This window comes from Oncorhynchus tshawytscha, linkage group LG15 (genome assembly GCF_018296145.1).
Source record: "Oncorhynchus tshawytscha isolate Ot180627B linkage group LG15, Otsh_v2.0, whole genome shotgun sequence".
Lineage (NCBI taxonomy): Eukaryota > Metazoa > Chordata > Actinopteri > Salmoniformes > Salmonidae > Oncorhynchus > Oncorhynchus tshawytscha.
The window spans coordinates 20,468,142-20,489,639 of record NC_056443.1 but is presented as its reverse complement, the minus strand read 5'-3'; positions in this window follow the sequence as shown (position 1 = coordinate 20,489,639).

The following is a 21,498-nucleotide window of genomic DNA, read 5'->3' as shown; positions in this document are numbered from 1 at the left end:
CCTAAATAGTTTAGACTCTCAGATAGTCATTCCTGATAAGCCCCGTGAGCTCAAAATCTCAAAAGACTACGTGACCTGAGCACGACAAACTTGAAATTATAGGTCATTGTTACACAAAATAGAAAGACAATTTAAAAAAACATGGCTGTGAAGTGAAACCATGAGAAGTAAGTGCACCTAGACTGAGATCTGGTGTTTGGGATGTTTTTGAATGGAAACCCAAATGTAAATGTTATGACACACAGAAAGTGTTTTAAAAACAGAGTAGAAGTACTCTGAAAGTACTCTCAACGTGGTTCTTCAATCTAAATGTTGGTGTTTCTAAGAGAGTGTCTTGAAAAAACTTGTTTGTGTATCAATGCATGTACAAAACAGCATCAAAACACACAAAGAATGGAATCATAGAATCAAATGGTGAAATACAAACATTTTATAGCGTAAGTATTGATTGATAATTTTTTCCGTAAATATTTGACATCTTATTGTACACAACAATTAAACAAATATTTAGATACAGAGCTGCTTTTTTCCCCCAACATTTTCTAAAATATGTTAATACTTTAAAGAAGACACTGGTAACTAAATCTTTGTCCTATAGTAGTTTAAATAGTCTATAGGCTACAGTTGCCAGGCAAATTGTAAGATTATAAATGATCTTACAATCAAAATTAAATCAAATCAAACTTTATTTGTCACAATGCGCTGAATACATCAAGTGTAGCCTTTACCGTGAAATGCTTACTTACAAGCCTTTAACCAACAGTGCAGCTCAAGAAGAAGAAAATATTTACCATGTAGGCTAAAATAAAAAGCCCGGTCGATGTTAATGGAGGCCTGTTCGGCCTGCATTTTCCTGTAGTTCACGATCAGCTCCTTTGTCTTGCTCACATTGAGGGAGAGGTTATTGTCCTGGCACCACACTGCCAGTTTTATGACCACCTCCCTATAGACCGGCTCATCGTTGTCAGTGATCAGGCCTACCACTGTTGTGTTGTCAGAAAACTTAATCATGGTGTTGGAGTCGTGTTTGGCCATGCAGTCGTGGGTGAACAGGGAATACAGGAGGGGACTAAGTACACACCCCTGAGGGGCCCCAGTGTTAAGGATCAGCGTGGCAGACGTATTTTTGCCTACTCTTACCAGAGTACTTAGCTTAGTGATGAGCTTCGTGGACACTATGGTGTTGAACGCTGAGCTGTACAGTTGTCGATGAACAGCATTCTCTCTTCTCTGTTTTTTACAGCTTGAGCAGATGTGCTTATTTTGAGATCAAAGTGAAAGCTGCATGTTGCCACCTGTGCACATTTTTTCATATTTTATTATTTATTTTAACTGGGCAGTTAAGAACAAATTCTTATTTTCAATGACAGCCTACCGGGGAACTGTGGCTGTAACAGTAACTGCCTTGTTCAGGGGCAGAACAACAGATTTGTACCTTGTCAGCTATGGGGATTCCATCCAGCAACCTTACGGCTACTGGCCCAACGCTCTAACCACTAGGGTACCTGCCATTTGTTGTGCTCAGGTCACACAGTCTTTTGAGGTTTGGAGATTATGGTGCTTACCAGGAATGCCTGTATCTGAACTATTTAGCCAAAATGGATGGGCCAGTTAATCAGTGGTTTTGCTAGTTAGTGAGTTATTAGGCCAGTTATAGATAATTTGTAGTCAGCAATGGGGGAGTGATTGCTTCCTACAAGAGAACAAAATGTGCATTTATGAGCAGTTAACAAAGACATAGGTACTCCCATAGGGTTAATTTAGAGTTATTAATGTAACTTTAGTTGTTCTACAAACGTTGGGCTATATGTTTAGATTTTTTAATACATTGTAAGGCTGCATGATGAGACTATAATGATGATTTGAAAAAGTCGCTTGAAAGGCATTTGCTCTGCTTTTTTTGCGTAGGCTGTACACACTTCATCAGTCTCTCATTCACAATTTGACAAGCACTTCATAATGCCTCTAATTTCACAGCGGCATCCCCTTTGTGGCCGTAATGCACCCTAAAAAAATCCTTGCTTTTTGCAGCTTGGAGTGCCCTTCTCCCTGAGTGTGCTGCACAATCAGAAGCGCCTCTCGCTCACATCTAGTCTTTCTCACAGGCTACAAGTGATGACAGACATATCGGGGACGCAACTGGGCGTGTCCTTATCCAAATCCGAGGTGCATATTGAAGACATTGGAAGAACTGTCCACAGTTAATTTTCGTCAGCCAACAAGATAAGTAAGCCTAACGAACAGCAAAAGCACTAGCCTATGCTAATCTACTGTCCCCTACAGTACAAAAGTCGACCTTTTCTACTGTGTGCGAGAAATAGATATTACAAACAGCCTGGGACAGTTGTGGGATACAATAGATCCCAAATTCATACAACCACTAGCATAAAACACTTTTTTATGCAATGTGGCTGATGCAACAGATCAGAACGTTTAGCTTAAAATGTTGATAAACTATCCGTGTATTTCTTCACATTATAAGCGCAGCAATGCGCATACGGTAATAAGCCCCATTAGCGGAAAACACCATTATCAAAAGTGACTGCAAATGCAATTTTGCATGTAATGCTTTTATTATAAAGGTGCATTTTTATGGTGAAAAATATTTTCCTCAAACTTGAAACTCACACGCTGCTTATGTATGCCAGTTAGGCTCTACACCCCTTGTAAAGTGGGTTAATGTGCTTAATTTTAAGAAGTTATTTGGCTACTTTAGTTGTGATACAAACCTTATTAAAACGTATAGGCCAATGGGCTAAGCTACATGAAGTGTGCGACTATGATTCGAAAAAGTTGCAAAAAGAGGCATTGTTTCTTATGCCAGGCAACATTCACAAGTGATAATATATCATTCACAAGTGATAGGCTAATATTGTCAGCCATCAGACTAATCTTGATTTAATCTTGTCTTTACATATACTAAATAACATATGTGTGACACTTGTTTTGATTTAGAATGGACCATTAGCATGCACCTATATCGAAACAGGGGCCGTGGGAATAAATATATGTCATCTATGCACTTAAAGACACTTTTCCCCGTGATTTATTTTCATGCCAGACAGGTAGGCTACACTCTTGTTGTAAATATAAGCAATGTGCTTAATATTAGGAAAGTTGAGAAATAAATATAGTTGGCCTAGCCTATAGAAAGCTGATGGGATCCTCCTCTTTTTATTTGCGGCCATCACTCTGTTTTCTCCCGCAATTGCATAGCCTATAGAAATGTTGAGCAACATGAGCTCATGTGCTCTCATGAAGTGTTGGATTAGATTTTCGAATACATTTGCGTTGATGCCAGAGTGATTAGAGGACAATAGAGTGCTGAGTACCAGGCAGTTAGCAAGTTTGGTAGGCTACTAATGACCAGCTGCAGCATCAGAGCTTGGAGAAGCCTAATTACCATGACTAACGGTCATGTGGAAATTTACTCATTTTATTTCTGGTTCAGTAGAAGGCAATGTGCTAAGCCAAAGAGATGGATAGAGGCCTCTAGTGACCAAAAGGCCATTTTAGCATGGACATTGCCTTTGAGGGCTTCTACCATTTTACTGTAATCAGCTGCATGGGTTAAGGAAGGATCACATGATTATATCTAGGTCATCAGGAGGGATCAGCCAATGATCAGAGCATTCTTGTCACGACTTGTCCTCTCCCTGTTCGGCGTCGCTGGTCTACTAGCCGCTACCGATCCCTTTTTCTTTTTCTGGTTGTTTTGTCTGTCTTCCTTTTCACACCTGGTTTCAGTTGCTTTGATTTCTGTGGGTATATAGGGCACCTGTTACCTGCCGTAATTCGTGCAGGATTAGACTTGTGTGCATTGCGCTCGATTGTATTGGATGTTTGTTGTTTTTTCGCTATTACGCACGTGTATGTAAAGTGTCGGAACTGTGTTTGAGCGTAGTTTTGGGGTTTTGGTCTGTGCCGTTTTTGTATTGCTGGACTATATTATTAAACACGCTTCTCAGACATCCCTGCTCTCTCCTGCGCCTGACTCCTACACCTCTCACCAAGACGCATGTTACACCGACTGGGGACCGCCATGGATCAGGTGATGGCGACGATGGAGAGATGGGAGAGAGGTGGCCTTCCCACACCGTTATCAGCCACACCACAACCAGTACCACTACCCTCTCCTTCATTGCCTGAGCACAGTGGGATTCGACTCGCCCTCCCGAGGGAGTTTGATGGGACGGCGGCCGGGTGCCAGGGCTTCTTACTCCAGATGGACCTATACCTGGCGACCGTTCGTCCGGCTCCTTCGGGGGGTGAGAGCGTGAACGCCCTCGTCTCCTGCCTCGCAGGTAAAGCCCTGGAGTGGGCCAACGCGGTATGGAACGATCCTGACTCGGCGAGGGACCACTACCCAGAGTTCACCCGCCGCTTTCGGGCCGTGTTCGATCACCCACCTGAGGGTCGAGAGGCGGGTGAACGGCTGTTCCATCTGAGGCAGGAGAGGAGGAGTGCTCAGGACTTTGCTCTAGAGTTCCGGACCTTGGCCGCTGGCGCGGGATGGAACGACAGGGCCTTGATCGATCACTATAGGTGTAGTTTGCGTGAGGACGTCCGTAGGGAGCTGGCCTGTAGAGACACCACCCTGTCCTTGGACCAATTGATTGACATGTCCATTCGGTTGGACAACTTGCTGGCAACCCGCGGACGTCCAGACCGGGCTCTGTCAGTTCCATCTCCCAGCTCCACCACTCCAACACCCATGGAGCTGGGAGGTGCTTCAGCGAGGGCGACCGGAGGAGGGGGCCTTTCCTGTGCCAGCTGTGGTCGCAGAGGGCACACTGCTGACCGGTGCTGGGGGGGTCCCCCCGGGAGTCGAGACGCCAGGCCGAGCACTGCCCGGACACCTCAGGTGAGTCGGCACCAGGCTCACCCAGAGCCCCCTGTTGGTCACATGTATGTATGGATTGTTTTTCCTGAATTTTCCCCTCTTTCCCGGCATAAGGCGCTAGTAGATTGCTAGTAGATTCAGGCGCGGCGGGGAATTTTATTGACCGCGGTTTAGCGAACAGGTTAGGGATTCCCCTTATTCAGCTGGACAAACCCTTCCCAGTGCACGCCTTAGATAGCCGACCATTAGGGTCAGGGCTAGTCAGGGAGGCCACGGCTCCACTGGGTATGGTTACGCAGGAGGGTCATGAGGAGAGAATTAGTCTCTTCCTCATTGATTCTCCTGCGTTTCCGGTGGTGTTGGGGATCCCCTGGTTGGCCCGTCACAACCCCAGGATTTCGTGGCAACAGAGGGCTCTACAGGGGTGGTCGGAGGAGTGCTCAGGCAGGTGTGTAGGAGTTTCCATCGGTGCTACAACGGTGGAGAGTCCAGACCAAGTCTCCACCGTGCACATTCCCTCAGAATATGCCGATTTGGCTATCGCCTTCTGTAAAAGAAGGTGACCCAATTACCACCTCATCGACGAGGGATTGTGCGATAAATCTCCTGGTAGGCGCTGCACTTCCCAGGAGTCACGTGTATCCCCTGTCACAGGAGGAGACGGTGGCTATGGAGACATACATATCGGAATCTCTGGGGCAGGGGTTCATTCGGCCCTCCATCTCACCTGCCTCCTCGAGTTTCTTTTTTGTGAAGAAGAAGGAGGGTGGTCTGCGTCCGTGCATTGACTATAGAGGTCTAAATTCCATCACGGTGGGGTATAGTTACCCGCTACCTCTCATTGCCACAGCGATTGAGTCATTTCACGGAGCACGGTTTTTCACAAAACTGGATCTCAGGAGTGCATATAACTTGGTGCGTATCCGGAAGGGAGATGAGTGGAAGACGGCGTTTAGTATCACATCTGGCCATTATGAGTACCTCGTCATGCCGTACGGGTTGAAGAATGCTCCAGCAGTCTTCCAATCTTTTGTGGATGAGATTCTCAGGGACCTGCACGGTCAGGGTGTGGTGGTTTACATCGATGATATTCTGGTCTATTCCGCTACACGGGCCGCGCATGTGTCTCTGGTGCGCAGGGTACTTGGGCGACTGTTGGAGCATGACCTGTACGCCTTGAGAAATGCTCGTTCTTCCAACAGGCCGTCTCCTTCCTTGGATATCGCATTTCCACATCGGGGTTGGTGATGGAGGATGACCGCATTGCAGCCGTGCGTAATTGGCCGACTCCAACCACGGTAAAGGAGGTGCAGCGGTTCTTAGGGTTTGCCAACTACTACCGGAGGTTTATCCGGGGTTTTGGGCAGGTGGCTGCGCCCATTACGTCACTGCTGAAGGGGGGGCCGACGCGTCTGGGATGGTCGGCTGAGGCGGACAGGGCTTTTGGTCGCCTGAAGGCTCTTTTTACCTCGGCTCCCGTGCTGGCGCATCCGGACCCCTCTTTGGCATTTATAGTGGAGGTGGACGCATCCGAGGCTGGGGTTGGAGCCGTACTCTCCCAGCGCTCGGGTGTGCCACCGAAGCTCCGCCCCTGTGCTTTCTTTTCTCGGAAGCTCAGCCCGGCGGAGCGAAACTATGACGTGGGGGATCGGGAGCTGCTAGCTGTTGTCAGAGCCCTGAAGGTGTGGAGACATTGGCTTGAGGGGGCCCAACACCCTTTCCTCATCTGGACTGACCACCGTAATCTAGAGTACATTCGGGCAGCGAGGAGACTGAACCCTCGTCAGGCAAGGTGGGCCATGTTTTTCACCCGATTTAGGTTTACCATCTCCTATAGACCAGGCTCCCAGAACACTAAGGCAGACGCACTGTCCCGACTATATGATACGGAGGAGCGGGCCATTGATCCTGCGCCCATCCTCCCGGCTTCTTGTCTAGTGGCACCTGTGAGGTGGGAGGTGGACGCAGACATTGAGCGAGCATCGGGTGTTGAGCCCACTCCACCACAGTGTCCAGAGGGACGGGTGTATGTTCCGCTGGTGGTTAGAGACAGGTTAATTTGGTGGGCTCACACATCCCCTCCTCTGGTCACCCGGGGATCGGGAGGACGGTGCGATGTCTTAGTGGGAAGTACTGATGGCCCACTTTAGCCAAGGATGTGAGGGTTTATGTGTCCTCCTGCTCAGTGTGCGCTCAGTGCAAGGCTCCTAGGCACCTGCCCAGAGGGAAGTTACAACCCCTTCCCGTTCCACAGCGGCCTTGGTCACACCTGTCGGTTGACTTTTTGACCGATCTGCCACCGTCACAGGGCAACACCACGATCCTGGTCGTTGTGGATCGGTTTTCTAAGTCCTGTCGTCTCCTCCCTTTGCCCGGTCTCCCTACGGCCCTACAGATGGCGGAGGCCCTGTTTACTCACGTCTTCCGGCACTACGGGGTGCCTGAGGATATTGTTTCTGATCGGGGTCCCCAGTTCACGTCCAGGGTGTGGAAGGCGTTCATGGAACGTTTGGGGGTCTCGGTCAGCCTGACCTCTGGGTTTCACCCCGAGAGTAATGGGCAGGTGGAAAGAGTGAACCAGGATGTGGGTAGGTTTCTGCGGTCGTATTGCCAGGACCGGCCAGGGGAGTGGGCGAAGTACATCCCCTGGGCGGAGATGGCCCAGAACTCACTCCCCCACTCCTCTACGAACCTGTCGCCCTTCCAATGTGTGTTGGGCTATCAGCCGGTCCTGGTACCATGGCATCAGAGCCAGACCGAGGCTCCTGCGGTGGACGATTGGGTGAAACGCTCAAGGGAAACCTGGGAGGCCGCCCACGGGTACCTTAAACGGGCCGAATGGCGGCAGAAGGCCAGTGCCGACCGCCACCGCAGCGAGGCCCCGGTGTACACACCGGGGGACCGGGTCTGGCTCTCGACCCGAAACCTGCCCCTCCACCTGCCCTGCCGGAAGCTGGGTCTGCGGTTTGTGGGGCCATTCAAAGTCCTGAGGAGAATAAACGAGGTGTGTTATAGGTTACTGCTCCCCCCGTATTACCGTATTAACCCCTCGTTTCATGTGTCTCTCCTCAGGCCGGTGGTGGCTGGTCCGCTTCAAGAAGATGAGGTGCGGGAGGTCCCTCCGCCCCCCCTGTACATCGGGGGGGCGCCGGCGTATGCAGTTCGGTCCATACTGGACTCGAGGCGTCGGGTGGGGGGTCTTCAGTACCTCGTGGACTGGGAGGGGTACGGTCCGGAGGAGAGATGCTGGGTGCCGGTGGAGGACGTACTGGATCCACCTATGCTAAGGGAGTTTCACCGCCTCCATCCGGCTCGCCCTGCACCTCGTCCTCCGGGTCGTCCTCGAGGCCGGCGTCGTCGCGCTGCGGGAGCCGCGCGTCAGGGGGGGGGTACTGTCACGACTTCTACCGAAGGTAACTCCTCTCCCTGTTCAGGCGGCGCTCGGCGCTCGGCGTCGCCGGTCTACTAGCCGCTACCAATCCCTTTTTCTTTTTCTGGTTGTTTTCTCTGTGTTCCTTTTCACACCTGGTTTCAGTTGCTTTGATTTCTGTGGGTATATAGGGCACCTGTTACCTGCCGTAATTCGTGCAGGATTAGACTTGTGTGCATTGCGCTCGATTGTATTGGATGTTTGTTGTTTTTTCGCTATTACGCACGTGTATGTAAAGTGTCGGAACTGTGTTTGTTCCTCCGTGCGTTTGCACGAGTTTCTAATTATTCGAGAGCGTAGTTTGTGCCTCCATCTACTGTGCTGGCACTAGGTAGCTACATCCTTCTAAGCTAACCAGGTACTTCCCTCGCCGTAATCATGTTTTGTTTAGTCTGATGTTTTGTTATGCCTCATGTTTTTTGTCTTTTTTTCTGTAATTCTAAAGCGACTTTGTGTCCTTGAAAAGCGCTTTATAAGTCCCATGTATTATTATTATTTGAACCAATGGAAATTCCAACATTATTTTCAAATGCTTTATTTAGACATTAGAAACAGGAAGAGAAGGAGACAGTCAGAAGAATAGAACCCCCAACCTCAGGAAATTAATATGACATTTGCTTTGGGAATGTTTCCCACTCAACCACACAACCGCGTATCATGTGAGGAACTTGTGAATCCCATTAAGGTAAAGCCTGGGCCCCCAAGTCAGAAGGGTGCATTCGGAAAGTATTCAGACCCTTTGACTTTTTCCACATTTTGTTACGTTTTTCCACTCATCAATCCACACACTACCCCATAATGACAAAGCAAAAACAGCTTTTTATAAATGTTTGCAAATTTAGTAAAATAAAAAACTTAAATGACATTTACATACGTATATAGACCCTTTACTCAGTACTTTGTTGAAGCACCTTTGGCAGCGATTACAGCCTTGAGTCTTCTTGGGTGAGACACTACAAGCTTGGCACATGTGTATTTGGGAAGTTTCTCCCATTCACCTCGGTGGATCCTCTCAAGCTCTGTCAGGTTGGATGGGGAGCGTCGCTGCACAGAGATGTTCAATCGGGTTCATGTCTGGGCTCTGGCTGGGCCACTCAAGGACATTCAGAGACTTGTCCCGAAGCCACTCCTGCATTGTCTTGGCTGTGGGTCGTTGTCCTGTTGGAAGGTACCTTCACCCCAGTCTAAAGTCTTGAGTGCTCTGGAGCAGGTTTTCATCAAGGATCTCTCTGTACTTTGCTCTGTTCATCTTTCCCTCGATCCTGACTACTTTCCCAGTCCCTGCTGCTGAAAAACATCCCCACCATGCTGCCACCACCATGCTTCACCGTAGCGATGGTGCCAGGTTTCCTCCAGATGTGGCATTCAGGCCAAATAGTTATTGGATTCATCAGACCAGAGAATCTTGTATCTCAGGATCTGAGAGTCCTTTAGGTGCCTTTTGACAAAGTCCAAGCGGACTGTCATATGCCTTTTACCGAGGAGTGGCTCCCTTATGGCCACTCTACCATAAAGGCTTGATTGGTGAAGCGCTGCAAAGATGTTTGTTCTCCTGGAAGGTTCTCCCATCTCCACAGAGGACCTTTGTCAGAGTGGCCTTTGTCAAAGGCCCTTCTCCCCCGATTGCTCAGTTTGGCCGGGCGGCCAGCTCTAGGAAGAGTCTTGGTGGATCCAAACTTCTTCCATTTAAGAATGGAGGCCACTGTTCTTGGGACCTTCAATGCTGCAAACTTTTTTTTTGTACCCTTCCCCAGATGTGTGCCTCGACACAATCCTGTCTCGGAGTTCTGACAATTCCTTTGAACACATTGCTTGTTTTTTGTTCTGACATGCACTGTCAACTGTGGGACCATATAGACAGGTGTGCCTTTCCAAATCATGTCCAATCAATTGAATTTACCAAGTGGACTCCAATCAAGTTGTAGAAACATCAAGGATGATCAATGGAAACAGGGTGCACCTGAGCTCAATTTCAGGTCTCATAGCAAGGGTCTGAATACTTGTTTTATTTGTAACACATTTGCAAACATTACTTAACCTTTTTCGCTTTGTCATTTTGGGGTATTGTGTGTAGATTGGAAAAACGTTTATTTTATCCATTTTAGAATAAGGCTGTAACGTAACAAAATGTAGAAAAAGTCAAGGGGTCTGAATACTTGCAGAATGCACCGTATTTATATTCAAGGCAATATGTCAACTTCAAACATTGTGCTATCTTAAAACGTCTAACTCTTAAAGGGTAGTCACAATTGAGAATTCAAGCCTGTACAACTCTGATCATGTAGCGCCACTATAAGAGTTGGTCCCGTACTTTCCCCAACCAGGGAATAAACCTGCAACCTATTGTTCAAGAAAACACCTTAACTCACTTAACACAAAACCATGCATTTTCCTAGATAGACATTAGCATAATGAATAACTGGTGGATAACATTGTCACGAACCGGCTCAAAGCCCATAACAAAAGGGAGACAACGTTGAGATAAGGAGCAACAAAATATATATTTATTAAATTACATAAACTAAGTACAATATACAATGGTGTGTAATCAGTAGTGTGAGTGATTTGCATGCATGAATGTGATAATGCAGGGTGTTGAAAGGTGCCAAAGCAAACAACCAAGATACACAACAAAATCTGTAAAGGTGTCTGCATGGCAAGAGTCTCTTCCATGAATGGGGAAGAGGTGTATTTATCCTGGGACACACCGGGCCCAGGTGTTTCCCATGTAGCTGACGACCCTCCCAACTCCACCCACCGGCATCCTAATAAGGAAACAAGAACAAAGAGCGAATACGGCAGACAGAGTGGGAGGGTCATCACACCCCCCCCCCTCCCATAAAACTGGGGACCAACAAGGACCCCGGAACATACCGGCCTCTGCGTCCCCAAATTGACACAGCCTCTGCGTCCCCAAATTGATGAGGGGTACCTGTTCACACTTCCACTTGCCCCAGCCAACCTCCTCCCCAGACCTCAGCAACCTTTGTACACAGGAAGCAACATTTAAGAGGAAGGAAGAACACAAGACCAGGAGGGAACAGACAGGAAAGATAGAACATGGCAACACAAAACAATGGTCAGTCACATAAACATTCAGGAACAGGGCACAAGAGACCGCATCAGCTACAAACTCCAATGAAAAGAACAACTTCCAACGATTCATAGTCACTTCCCAACGATTCATAGTCACTTCCCAACGATTCATAGTCACTTCCCAACGATTCATAGTCACTTCCCAACGATTCATAGTCACTTCCCAACAATTCATAGTCACTTCCCAAAGTAACAGAATTTCACTAATTTCAATCATTCAACCTTGTAATGTTCAGCGATCTTTAACAACTGTTCTCTAGTACATCATTCTAACAGTTCCTCTGATGGAAAGCGAATGAACTCGTCTACATAAGACGCCATAGTCATGAGTAAATCATCTTGCTCAACCCCTCTGCTGAGCACAGACCACAACCAGAGAAATGACAATCACCCTGAGCACCACAGAAGAGAGATGATATAGAGCTTCCCCAAAACCTACAATAACTCAACCCTAGTCTTCGTGTGGATTTGCGGTGGGTATTTACGCACTGTAGCCCACTGGCAAGGAAATAAAACTCCCCAGCATGCTGGCAAATTCCACCAAGCCACAGATGTGCCCCTGAGACAACTGCTCAGTCCACAGACTACACAAAAATAACATTTATCCATGCCCAACATATTCCAAAAATGAAACATGTTGCTAAGCCTATCAGGGGGAAAAGGCTATAGCTCCGGGTAGCAAGTTCCACTACCCTACCCAAATCTCCCACCTAGGTACACAGCCGATTTACTCACCTCAGACCGATGTCCCAACAGAAAGTTGAACAAGAGTTTCCAGGCTAGGCAGGGCCTGGAAACGAACCATTATACTCTCCAACGCAACACACAAACCAAAACAAAGGCAACCAATACTGGGCCTATCAAACTCCAAAAAAATATGCAAACCAAACACGTATAGAATTTAACATTACCTCCAAGTTCTCCCAAACCAATACGTGCAAAGATCCCGGATGAGCACCCACTTGTCACGAACCGGCTCAAAGCCCGCAACAAAAGGGAGACAATGTGGAGATAAGGAGTAACAAAACATATATCTATTAAATAAAGTAAACTAAGTACAATATACAATGGTGTGTGTGTGTGTAATCAGTAATGTAAGTGAGGGTTCTGCATGCATGAAAGAATGTGATAATGCAGGGTGTTGAACGGTGCCAAAGCAAACCACCAAGATTCACAACCAAATCTATAAAGGTGTCTGCATGGCGAGAGTCTCTTCCATGAACGGGGAAGTGATGTATTTATCCTGGGACACACTGGGCCCAGGTGTTTCCCATGTAGCTGGCGACCCTCCCAACTCCGCCCACCAGCATCCTAATAAGGAAACAAGAACAAAGAGAGAATACGGCAGACATTGAGCCTTGGGTTGTGACGTAAAAGTGTTTATATAAAAGGATCCAAAAATTATTGTCAGTTCTATTTGTCATACTTCTATCTGCCACAATGTGAAACGTTCCCATCACTGTGGGTTTTCCCCACTGAATACAGCCATCTCAATGAATGCACAGCATGTCATGTGACAAACAAATAGCATTCTTCCTGGTACCACCATTTCCTGGAACATTTCTCATGGAATTACCTAGACATGGAATAACTAAATGTATTCCTTAATATTCAAAATTGATATAATACACCCAGGTAAGAATACGTCATATACTCTGGATGCTGATCACACATGACAGAAATAGTGCTTGATAGCACATGCTCCTTTCTGTTTTGTCTCCCACAACCTTATCCTTAATAAATAAAAATGGCAACCAAACAACAATCACAAATGAAAAAGAAAAGTCAGCATTCAAAACAACCGGAGAAGATAACTGATCCTAACTACCGGAGAGGACAGTGTATGGCAAACATCTGATGCCCATGCAAGCTTGTTTGCAATATGTTGGCTTGTCCTCTGTGCAATGCAACAACCTTCACAAATCTTGCTAAACTATTTACCCATCTAGCCACAATCCACATTGTTATGTTACAAGAACCCTTGCTGTCACATTTTTTAAATTACAAGGACGACATGCTTGCTTCAAGCACAATACAAAGCATCATTGAAAAGTGTAACTCTATTCTTGACGACTCTAATGATCTTCAGTGAAGTGAAGCTGAAATGGTTTGGGGATCACACAGACTGGACAATTCAATCGCAGCTCACATATATGGGACAATCAAACAGTTTTGTTCAGCATGGATTATCAGCACTGTCCACTCAGAAGAAAAGGGCCGAATATTATGAGGCCCATTTTCATTTTTTTTTTACCCGAATGAATTCAAATTCAGATGCAATTGGATTGATAAAAAGACCACCTTCCAATTCTTGAAACCATGAAGACAGTACTAAATGAGGTTTTCAGTCTTCGCCAATCTGTGGAGGGCGTCCTATCAGATTTCCAAGATGGAAAAACATTTCAAAAGCATCCAATATTTTCTAAATATGATATTGTACTCCAGATTATTTTATATTCTGATGAATTTGAAATTGTAAATCCATTAGGGTCCCACAGGACGAAAAACAAAATCCTCGCCTTTTATTATGTGTTGGGGAATCAACATCCTAACATGCTGAGCGAGCGTCTGCGTGGCCAGGCACTAAAATAGAAATAGTTCATATTTGTGGAGCTCAACGCGCTGCAAGTCCAGCCTCTCCCATCTCCTTATTGGTTTTTAAGAGCATATACCCACGTGCCATCTCCTCATTGGTGTTTAGGAGCATGTACCGACGTGGGTGATTGAAAGATGAACTGAACTCCACACTTCGGTCATTTATAGTAATGCACCGTAAAGTTGATTGCCAACCGTCATATTAAGTCCAAAGAAGTAAAAATTAAGCCTGAGGAAGGAGCAGAGATGATGAGAAAGGAATTTGGTTTACAGTTTAATCTGTGGATTCATTGTCGGAGTAGAGGACCTTGTGCATTTCAGGTAAAGTAACAACCCAATGTTGATATCCCAGGACAAATTAATTAGCAACAGCAAGCTAGTTAGCTAAATTGCCATAAATGTTTAATGCTTTTCGACCTTTACCCAAATTAATATAATTGGTTCAGAGTTTGTTTTGATATTTCAACATGCGTGTCCTGATCGCTTCTGGTGTGGGTGAACAAAATCAACACAGACGCGCGTCCGTTTTTCAACATGTAAGATGCTTTCTCCGCTTTCTCCTAAGGCTTTTGGGGCCACTGCGGCAATGTTGGTGCATGCGTTTTGAGGCTAAACACCTTTTACTTCATTCGCTTAATGCGTGTTGCGAACAACTCATAAACCAATGCCAGACTCTTATCTTTGAGACATCAGTACCATCAAGCAATCAACCTCTAGGTGAAAGATGAAATCCCCTTCTCTGCTCCCCATGCTGTTGAGCATTCTCTCTGATGATATTGCTAAGTTCCTGCTGTCCAGTGTCTAGCACAAGCCCTTTACATCAATGTACTTTAAAAAAAAATGAAATATGGCATTACTTCTCAACAGGAGATGTATGTGGTACTAGGAATGCATAATGGCATTCCTGTTCTTGGTCAAATTGATAACATCTTCAACAAAACATGCAGCCATATTTCTACGTGTTTCAGTTTAACAATTTTAATGTTCACTACTTTTTTATTTTATTTAACCTTTAACTAGGCAAGTCAGTTAAGAAAAATGTATTATTTAAAATGACTGCATACCCCAGCCAAACCCTCCCCTAACCCAGACGACGCTGGGCCAATTGTGCGCAGCCCTATGGGACCCCCGATCATGGCTGGTTGTGATACAGCCCGGGATTGAACCTGTGTCTATAGTAACGCCTCTAGAACATCGATGCAGTGCCTTAGACCGCTGCACCACTCAAGATCCAAAATCACACATCAGCATATTGTCTAAGGGTAACTAAGGACTCTACAGTCTGCAGGTCATCAGATGTGTTAAATTACTATCCACTAACCGTGTACATTATTGGATTCAAACGATACATTGTTTTGAAGAATTTATTGTTTGACGAGTGATTTGGGTGCATATCCTGAGTCAAGTTTAAGCTTTACAACTGCATTGAAATCTGTAACTTTGTCCATGCAGTGTTTATTTAAAGCTGCACTATCCAGGTCTGTAAGCGACCCAAAATATTTTCAGATAAAAATATGGGTTGTAAAAACAGGATTTGGGTCCATTCCATTTAAATTCCAGTCAATTCAGGAAGTTCACTGAAATTCCAATTATCTTCAATGCTTTTCAATGAAGAACATTTGGAATTGGAATTTGGTTAACTTTCTGAATTGACTGGAATTGAAATGGAATTCACCCCGACCCTGGTTATAGATCTGTCATTTTCATTGAAAATATGACAAGTGGCAGATCTGTTCCATGTACTATACTTCTATGCTTCCCCTTCAGTTTATTGAAATATTTGTTGTAAATAAAAAATAAACAGAATAAAAGGTGCCTACATATCTTGAAGTTTCAGACAAAAGGGGGCATTTACTTCGTAGAGGTCTTGTGAATTCATAGCCATTTTAATTAATTGGTGAAACAGACCACTAAAGCAGACCTCCAATTGTTTTGTGCTATGGATCCTTTATATGATGTAATCAATGGAAGCTATAGATAGGTACAGTATGTAACGCATTTTGTTGTATATTATTGTATTGCTTACATTAACAAATGTATAATTTGCAATCATTTACAAGCACATTGAGTTTTTAATGTTATTCTCTTTAAAATCAGGTCTTACCATGAAATTGATGGTAATGATTGGTGAATCATTGAAACCCATTTGCTGTGAGGAGTCCATCTCCATGGGTAGTCTGAAACTGACTCACTTCCAGAGGACTCACAAGGTACAGTGCGTTCGAGAAAGTATTCAGAACCCTTGACTTTTTCCACATGTTGTTACATTAGAGCCTAATTCTAAAATGGATTAAATAAAAAAATGTTTCAAATCAATCTAGACACAATATCCCATAATAAGCAAAAACAGGTTTTTAGAAAAGTTTGCAAATGTATTACAAATAAAAAACAGAAATGCCAGGTGCATCCTGTTTCCATTGATCATCCTTTAGATGTTTCTACAACTTGATTGTAGTCCACCTGTGGTAAATTCAATTGATTGGACATGATTTGGAAAGACACACACCTGTCTATATAAGGTCCCACAGTTGACAGTGCATGTCAGAGCAAAAACCAAGCCATGAGGTTGAAGGAATTGTCCACAGAGCGCCGAGACAGGATTGTGTCGAGGCACAGATCTGGGGAAGTGTACCAAAACATTTTCTGCAGCATTGAAGGTCCCCAAGAACACAGTGGCCTCCATCGTTCTTAAATGGAGGAAGTTTGGAACCAGCAAGACTCTTCCTAGAGCTGGCCACTCAGCCAAACTGAGCAATCGGGGGAGAAGGGCCCTGGTCCGCGAGGTGACCAAGAACCCAACGGTCACTGACAGAGCATTAGAGTTCCTCTGTGGAGATGGGGAAACCTTCCAGAAGGACAACCATCTCTGCAGCACTCCACCAATCAGGTCTTTATGGTAGAGTGGTCAGGCGGAAGCCACACCTCAGTAAAAGGCATTAGACAGCCCACTTGGAGTTTGCCTAAACGCACCTAAAGGATGCAGACCATAACCTCTGGTCTGATGAAACCAAGATTGAACTCTTTGACTTGAATGCCAAGCGTCACGTCTGGTGGAAACGTGGCACCATCTCTACGGTGAAGCATGGTGGTGGCAGATGTTTTTCGGATGCAGAGACTGGGAGAATAGTCAGAATCGAGGGAAAGATGAACGGAGCAAAGTACAGAGAGATCCTTAATGAAAACCTGCTCCAGAGCACTCAGGACCTCAGACTGGGGTGAAGATTTACCTTCCAACAGGACAATGACCCTAAGCACACAGCCAAGACAATGCAGGAGTGGCTTTGGGACTAGCCTCTTAAAAAGCCTTGAGTGGCCCAGCCAGAGCCCGTACTTGAACCCCATCAAACATCTCCGGAGAGACCTGAAAATAACTGTGCAGCAACGCTCCCCAGCCAACCTGACAGTGCTTGAGAGGATCTACAGAGAAGAATGGTAGAAACTCCCCAAATACAAGGGTGTCAAGCTTGTTGCGTAATACCCAAGAAGACTCGAGGCTGTTATCGCTGCCAAAAGTGCTTCAACAAAGTGCTGAGTAAAGGGTCTGAATACTTATTTACATTTTAAAAAACGGATTTTGTTTGGTCATTATGGGCTATTGTGTGTAAATTGTTGCAAAAAAAAATCCATCCATTTTAGAATAAGGCTGTAACTTAACAAAATGTGGAAATATTCAAGGGATCTGAATACTTTTTGAATAGACTGTATATACAGCAAAGTCTTATTTTTATCAGTTAAAATAAAAGTAGGGATAATTATTTAGGTTTTTGTAGGTATTTGTAATTCAGAGATCAATTGCCATGTGAGTGAATAAAACAACTTGAAATACATACGATCATGAACTTGGGGGAGGTATCCAAAAATGTTTATTTTTTTATACAGAGTTCATCTTGAATGTTGAAGCGTCTCCCCTGGAAGGCACATCTGGGGCTGACGCCCCTGAAAAAGGCTGGCCAGACAATTTCACTACATGTGAGGACACTTTGTTAATGAAGCTTCAAAATGCCTTTTGGAACAAAGTGGATCTCACAAAGCCTCAATTTCATCACCCGAGGGGTATGTTGCAGTCTGCATTTGTTGACGAAGCACACAACATATTTATTTTATTTATTTATTTTGCTCCCTTGCACCCCAGTATTTCTACTTTGCACATTCACCTACTGCAAATCTGCTTTAAAATTGATGGGAAGATGGATGGAGCCAAATACAGGACAAAAAGACCTGAGACTGGGACGGAGATTTGTCTTCCAACAAGACAATGATCCAAAACATAAAGCAAAATCTACAATGGAATGGTTCAAAAATAAACATATCCAGTGTATTTACTTGCTATATTGTATTTACTTCGCCAACGTGGCCTTTTTATTGCCTTTACCTCCCTTATCTCATCTCATTTGCTCACATTGTATATAGACTTGTTTTTGTACTGTTTTATTGACTGTATGTTTGTTTTACTCCATGTGTAACTCTGTGTTGTTGTATGTGTCAAACTGCTTTGCTTTATCTTGGCCAGGTCGCAGTTGTAAATGAAAACTTGTTCTCAACTTGCCTACCTGGTTAAACAAAGATAAAATAATAAAATATCATGAAAGGTACCAGAAAATGTTTATGGCAAATGCCATAATCTGGAAATGGTAACACCCTGAAGGCCAAATGGGGTTCACCCACTACAGTGTGGCTTACGTGTGTTATGGACAAAGTAAAGAACAGACGGCGAGGCATAGTCTGGCGTTTTAGGAAAAGAGCAGCAGAGGGTGAGGGAGCGTCTCAGACATCAAAACAAAATGTAGGACTGACTCTTCAACCGGTGTGAACTTGGAGCCACCGACATGCCAGGCCACATCAGATGCAGTATCACTACTGAATGAAGAAATAAGATAAAAAGTGTTCTTGAGGAAACATTCACACAAAGGAGAAAGTTACTAAAGACGTGACAATAAAGATGAAATATTCATGGAATATCCCTTTTTGTTCAACAAATATGGATTTAGCTTAGACTTTGAACTACTTACTAACTCAACACAGGTACTCAGAGACTTTCAGAGATATGCTGCCACTCAGGCGGTAAAGTTATTGCATATGGGCAGAGACAAAATTGAAAATGGAGTGCAACCCACAGCAAAGGAACAAATAAAAGGGAGCAGTCCTTCAAGGCAATGTGGAGAGAATGAACATTACCTTCGAGGAAGACATGAAGGCACAAGACCCAAGTTGAATGGTAACACAACATCATACTCTAGCTGGCCTCCTGATGCTTCCCCATCTCCTTGGGGAAGAACGTACACTGTTTGTAAAGTCGTTTTCAGTAAGTTACTATTTACAGTATTTAAAGTATTGGTGTATGCTACATTCTTTTTCATTCAATTCTGTGATATACTGTATTGTATTTTATTCATTTCAAGAGAATTCCACAACATCTGGTGTCACCACAGGACCTCCTATGTTGTGACTATTGGCTCAGTTCATTCCTCAACACGTTTCTACTTGGTGGTGGACAACAAAGCATTTTAATCCCTAGTTTTATCCCTAGTTTTATCCCTAGTTTTATCCCTCCATCTCGGTCATTTTCTCATAGGGATTTTACCCATGGCAAAACAATGTCAGTATACAACAAGTTATCTTTAAAGATTAGATTCACAGCTATACATAAGACACATTTTCAGGGAAAGTTCAGGTCAACAGAAGTTTGAACTTTGACCTCTATGGAACATTTCAGAATGACATGTATAAATTGCTTTTTAAAAGGAAATACTAATACATTTTCAACTTTGTTTGACAAGTGTTTCTGAAATGTTTCTTAGTGATATAATATATAGCTTATAACCTTATAGCCATACAATTCTGTGTAATTATGCAGCTATGTTTTTGGATTGTAACTTTGGTGATAGAGGCACCAAATGTTACATACACAGCTAGAACATGGTTTTAAAAAGATGTGTATATTTCAGGGCTATCACAGGATTCACACATTAACCCCACAGAAGCCTTTTTTTCAATATGGCCGCCAAACAACTCAATCGAGTTTCGCATGACCATACCTGTATGAAATATAATTGTAGAATATGCTCAATAATATCTAAAAATGTTCATAGTGATGTAGAATACACAACCAAATCAGCCAGGTGTGCCAGATATATAAAGACGTTAAATTATTCACAACTATTGATCATAACATCTTCAGAAATCAGCTATTCGGACAGTTTTTTTTGCATCTTAGGCGTCTAGGGCACCGCACCAGAATCTCTCGTTAGTGTTCAATTGGGTTGAGATCTGGTGACTGATACACACACACACATACACACACCCATTAAACCCCCTATGCTCCTTTGAAAGCCCTCTTTCAAAGTCACTGAGATCTCTTCTAGCCATGGTAGCCAAAATAATGGGCAACTGGGCATTTTTATACATGACCCTAAGCTTTTGAGGTTAATTTCTTAATTAACGTTTGGCAGTTACCTGTATCTGGTAGCATTGAAGATAGGACCCTGTATGTTAGCAACCAAGATTCTGCAAAAAAGCTTGAAGTGCTGCTATTTCTCTAGAATCACCTAAAACAATGTATTATATGCAGACGTATCAGTGACAATCAAAATATCAAAGACGTGTGAAACACAGCAACAAAAGACGGCCTTTACAACTCTAGTTAATCCCCTCTGATGATTTTCAGGTTCCTCTGAACTTGTTTGGCATGGTTTTGGAATGTTAAGGCCCCGAGTCATTTCCTGGAAGTTTGGATGTCATCTATTTGGTGGTTGATGGAGGCCATCGAAACCTCATAAACCACAAAGAGAATAGAATACCGACTGACTGCATTCCACCTCATTCCACCCAAAGTGATAGTAAAAGAGGCAAAGACAATAATAATTGAGAGAGTTCTTGTTGTAGTGCTAGCTTTGGTACTAACTGCAATTTGGGCATGTTGTGTAGAGAAGCAGCAGTGGAAATTCCACTCTGTGTATTTATCAAGACTGGACAGACTAGTTGCCATCGCCAAGATGATTGACACTAAAATATTTTAAAGCTGAGTCACACCCACCTTCACTGAATATCACTCATCGTTCCTCCCCTCTCTCATTTCTTCTATCGCCATTCTCTAAACTCTTGCCCTTTCAAAGATTTCCTTGTGTAATTGCACCGTGTTCGCCGCTCTCCTAACAACATCACCATTTGCTTCTCTACTATCTGCCTTTTTTAAATGAATTATCAGAGGAGACCACAACAAATTTCATTTACAAAAGTATATGAATATTTTGAACAAGCTGCTTTGTTCATTCTTCATGCAATAGGTTGGCTTGCATGACGCATCAGACGCTGGAGAGATGAGGAAGGGATCAGGGAGAGGAAGGACAGAGCCTGCATGTGGTGAAAAGCCCTGAGGGTGTAGTCAGTAGTCGGTGTCAATGATGTCATAGGTTTGTCTCATGGTGCTATAATATGATGTTGCCTCAGGAAGAGACTGAATGTTACGAGAATTAAGTTCTCATGTTCATTAACCAATTCAATTAAACTACTCAGTCTGCTATATCAGGATTTGTAG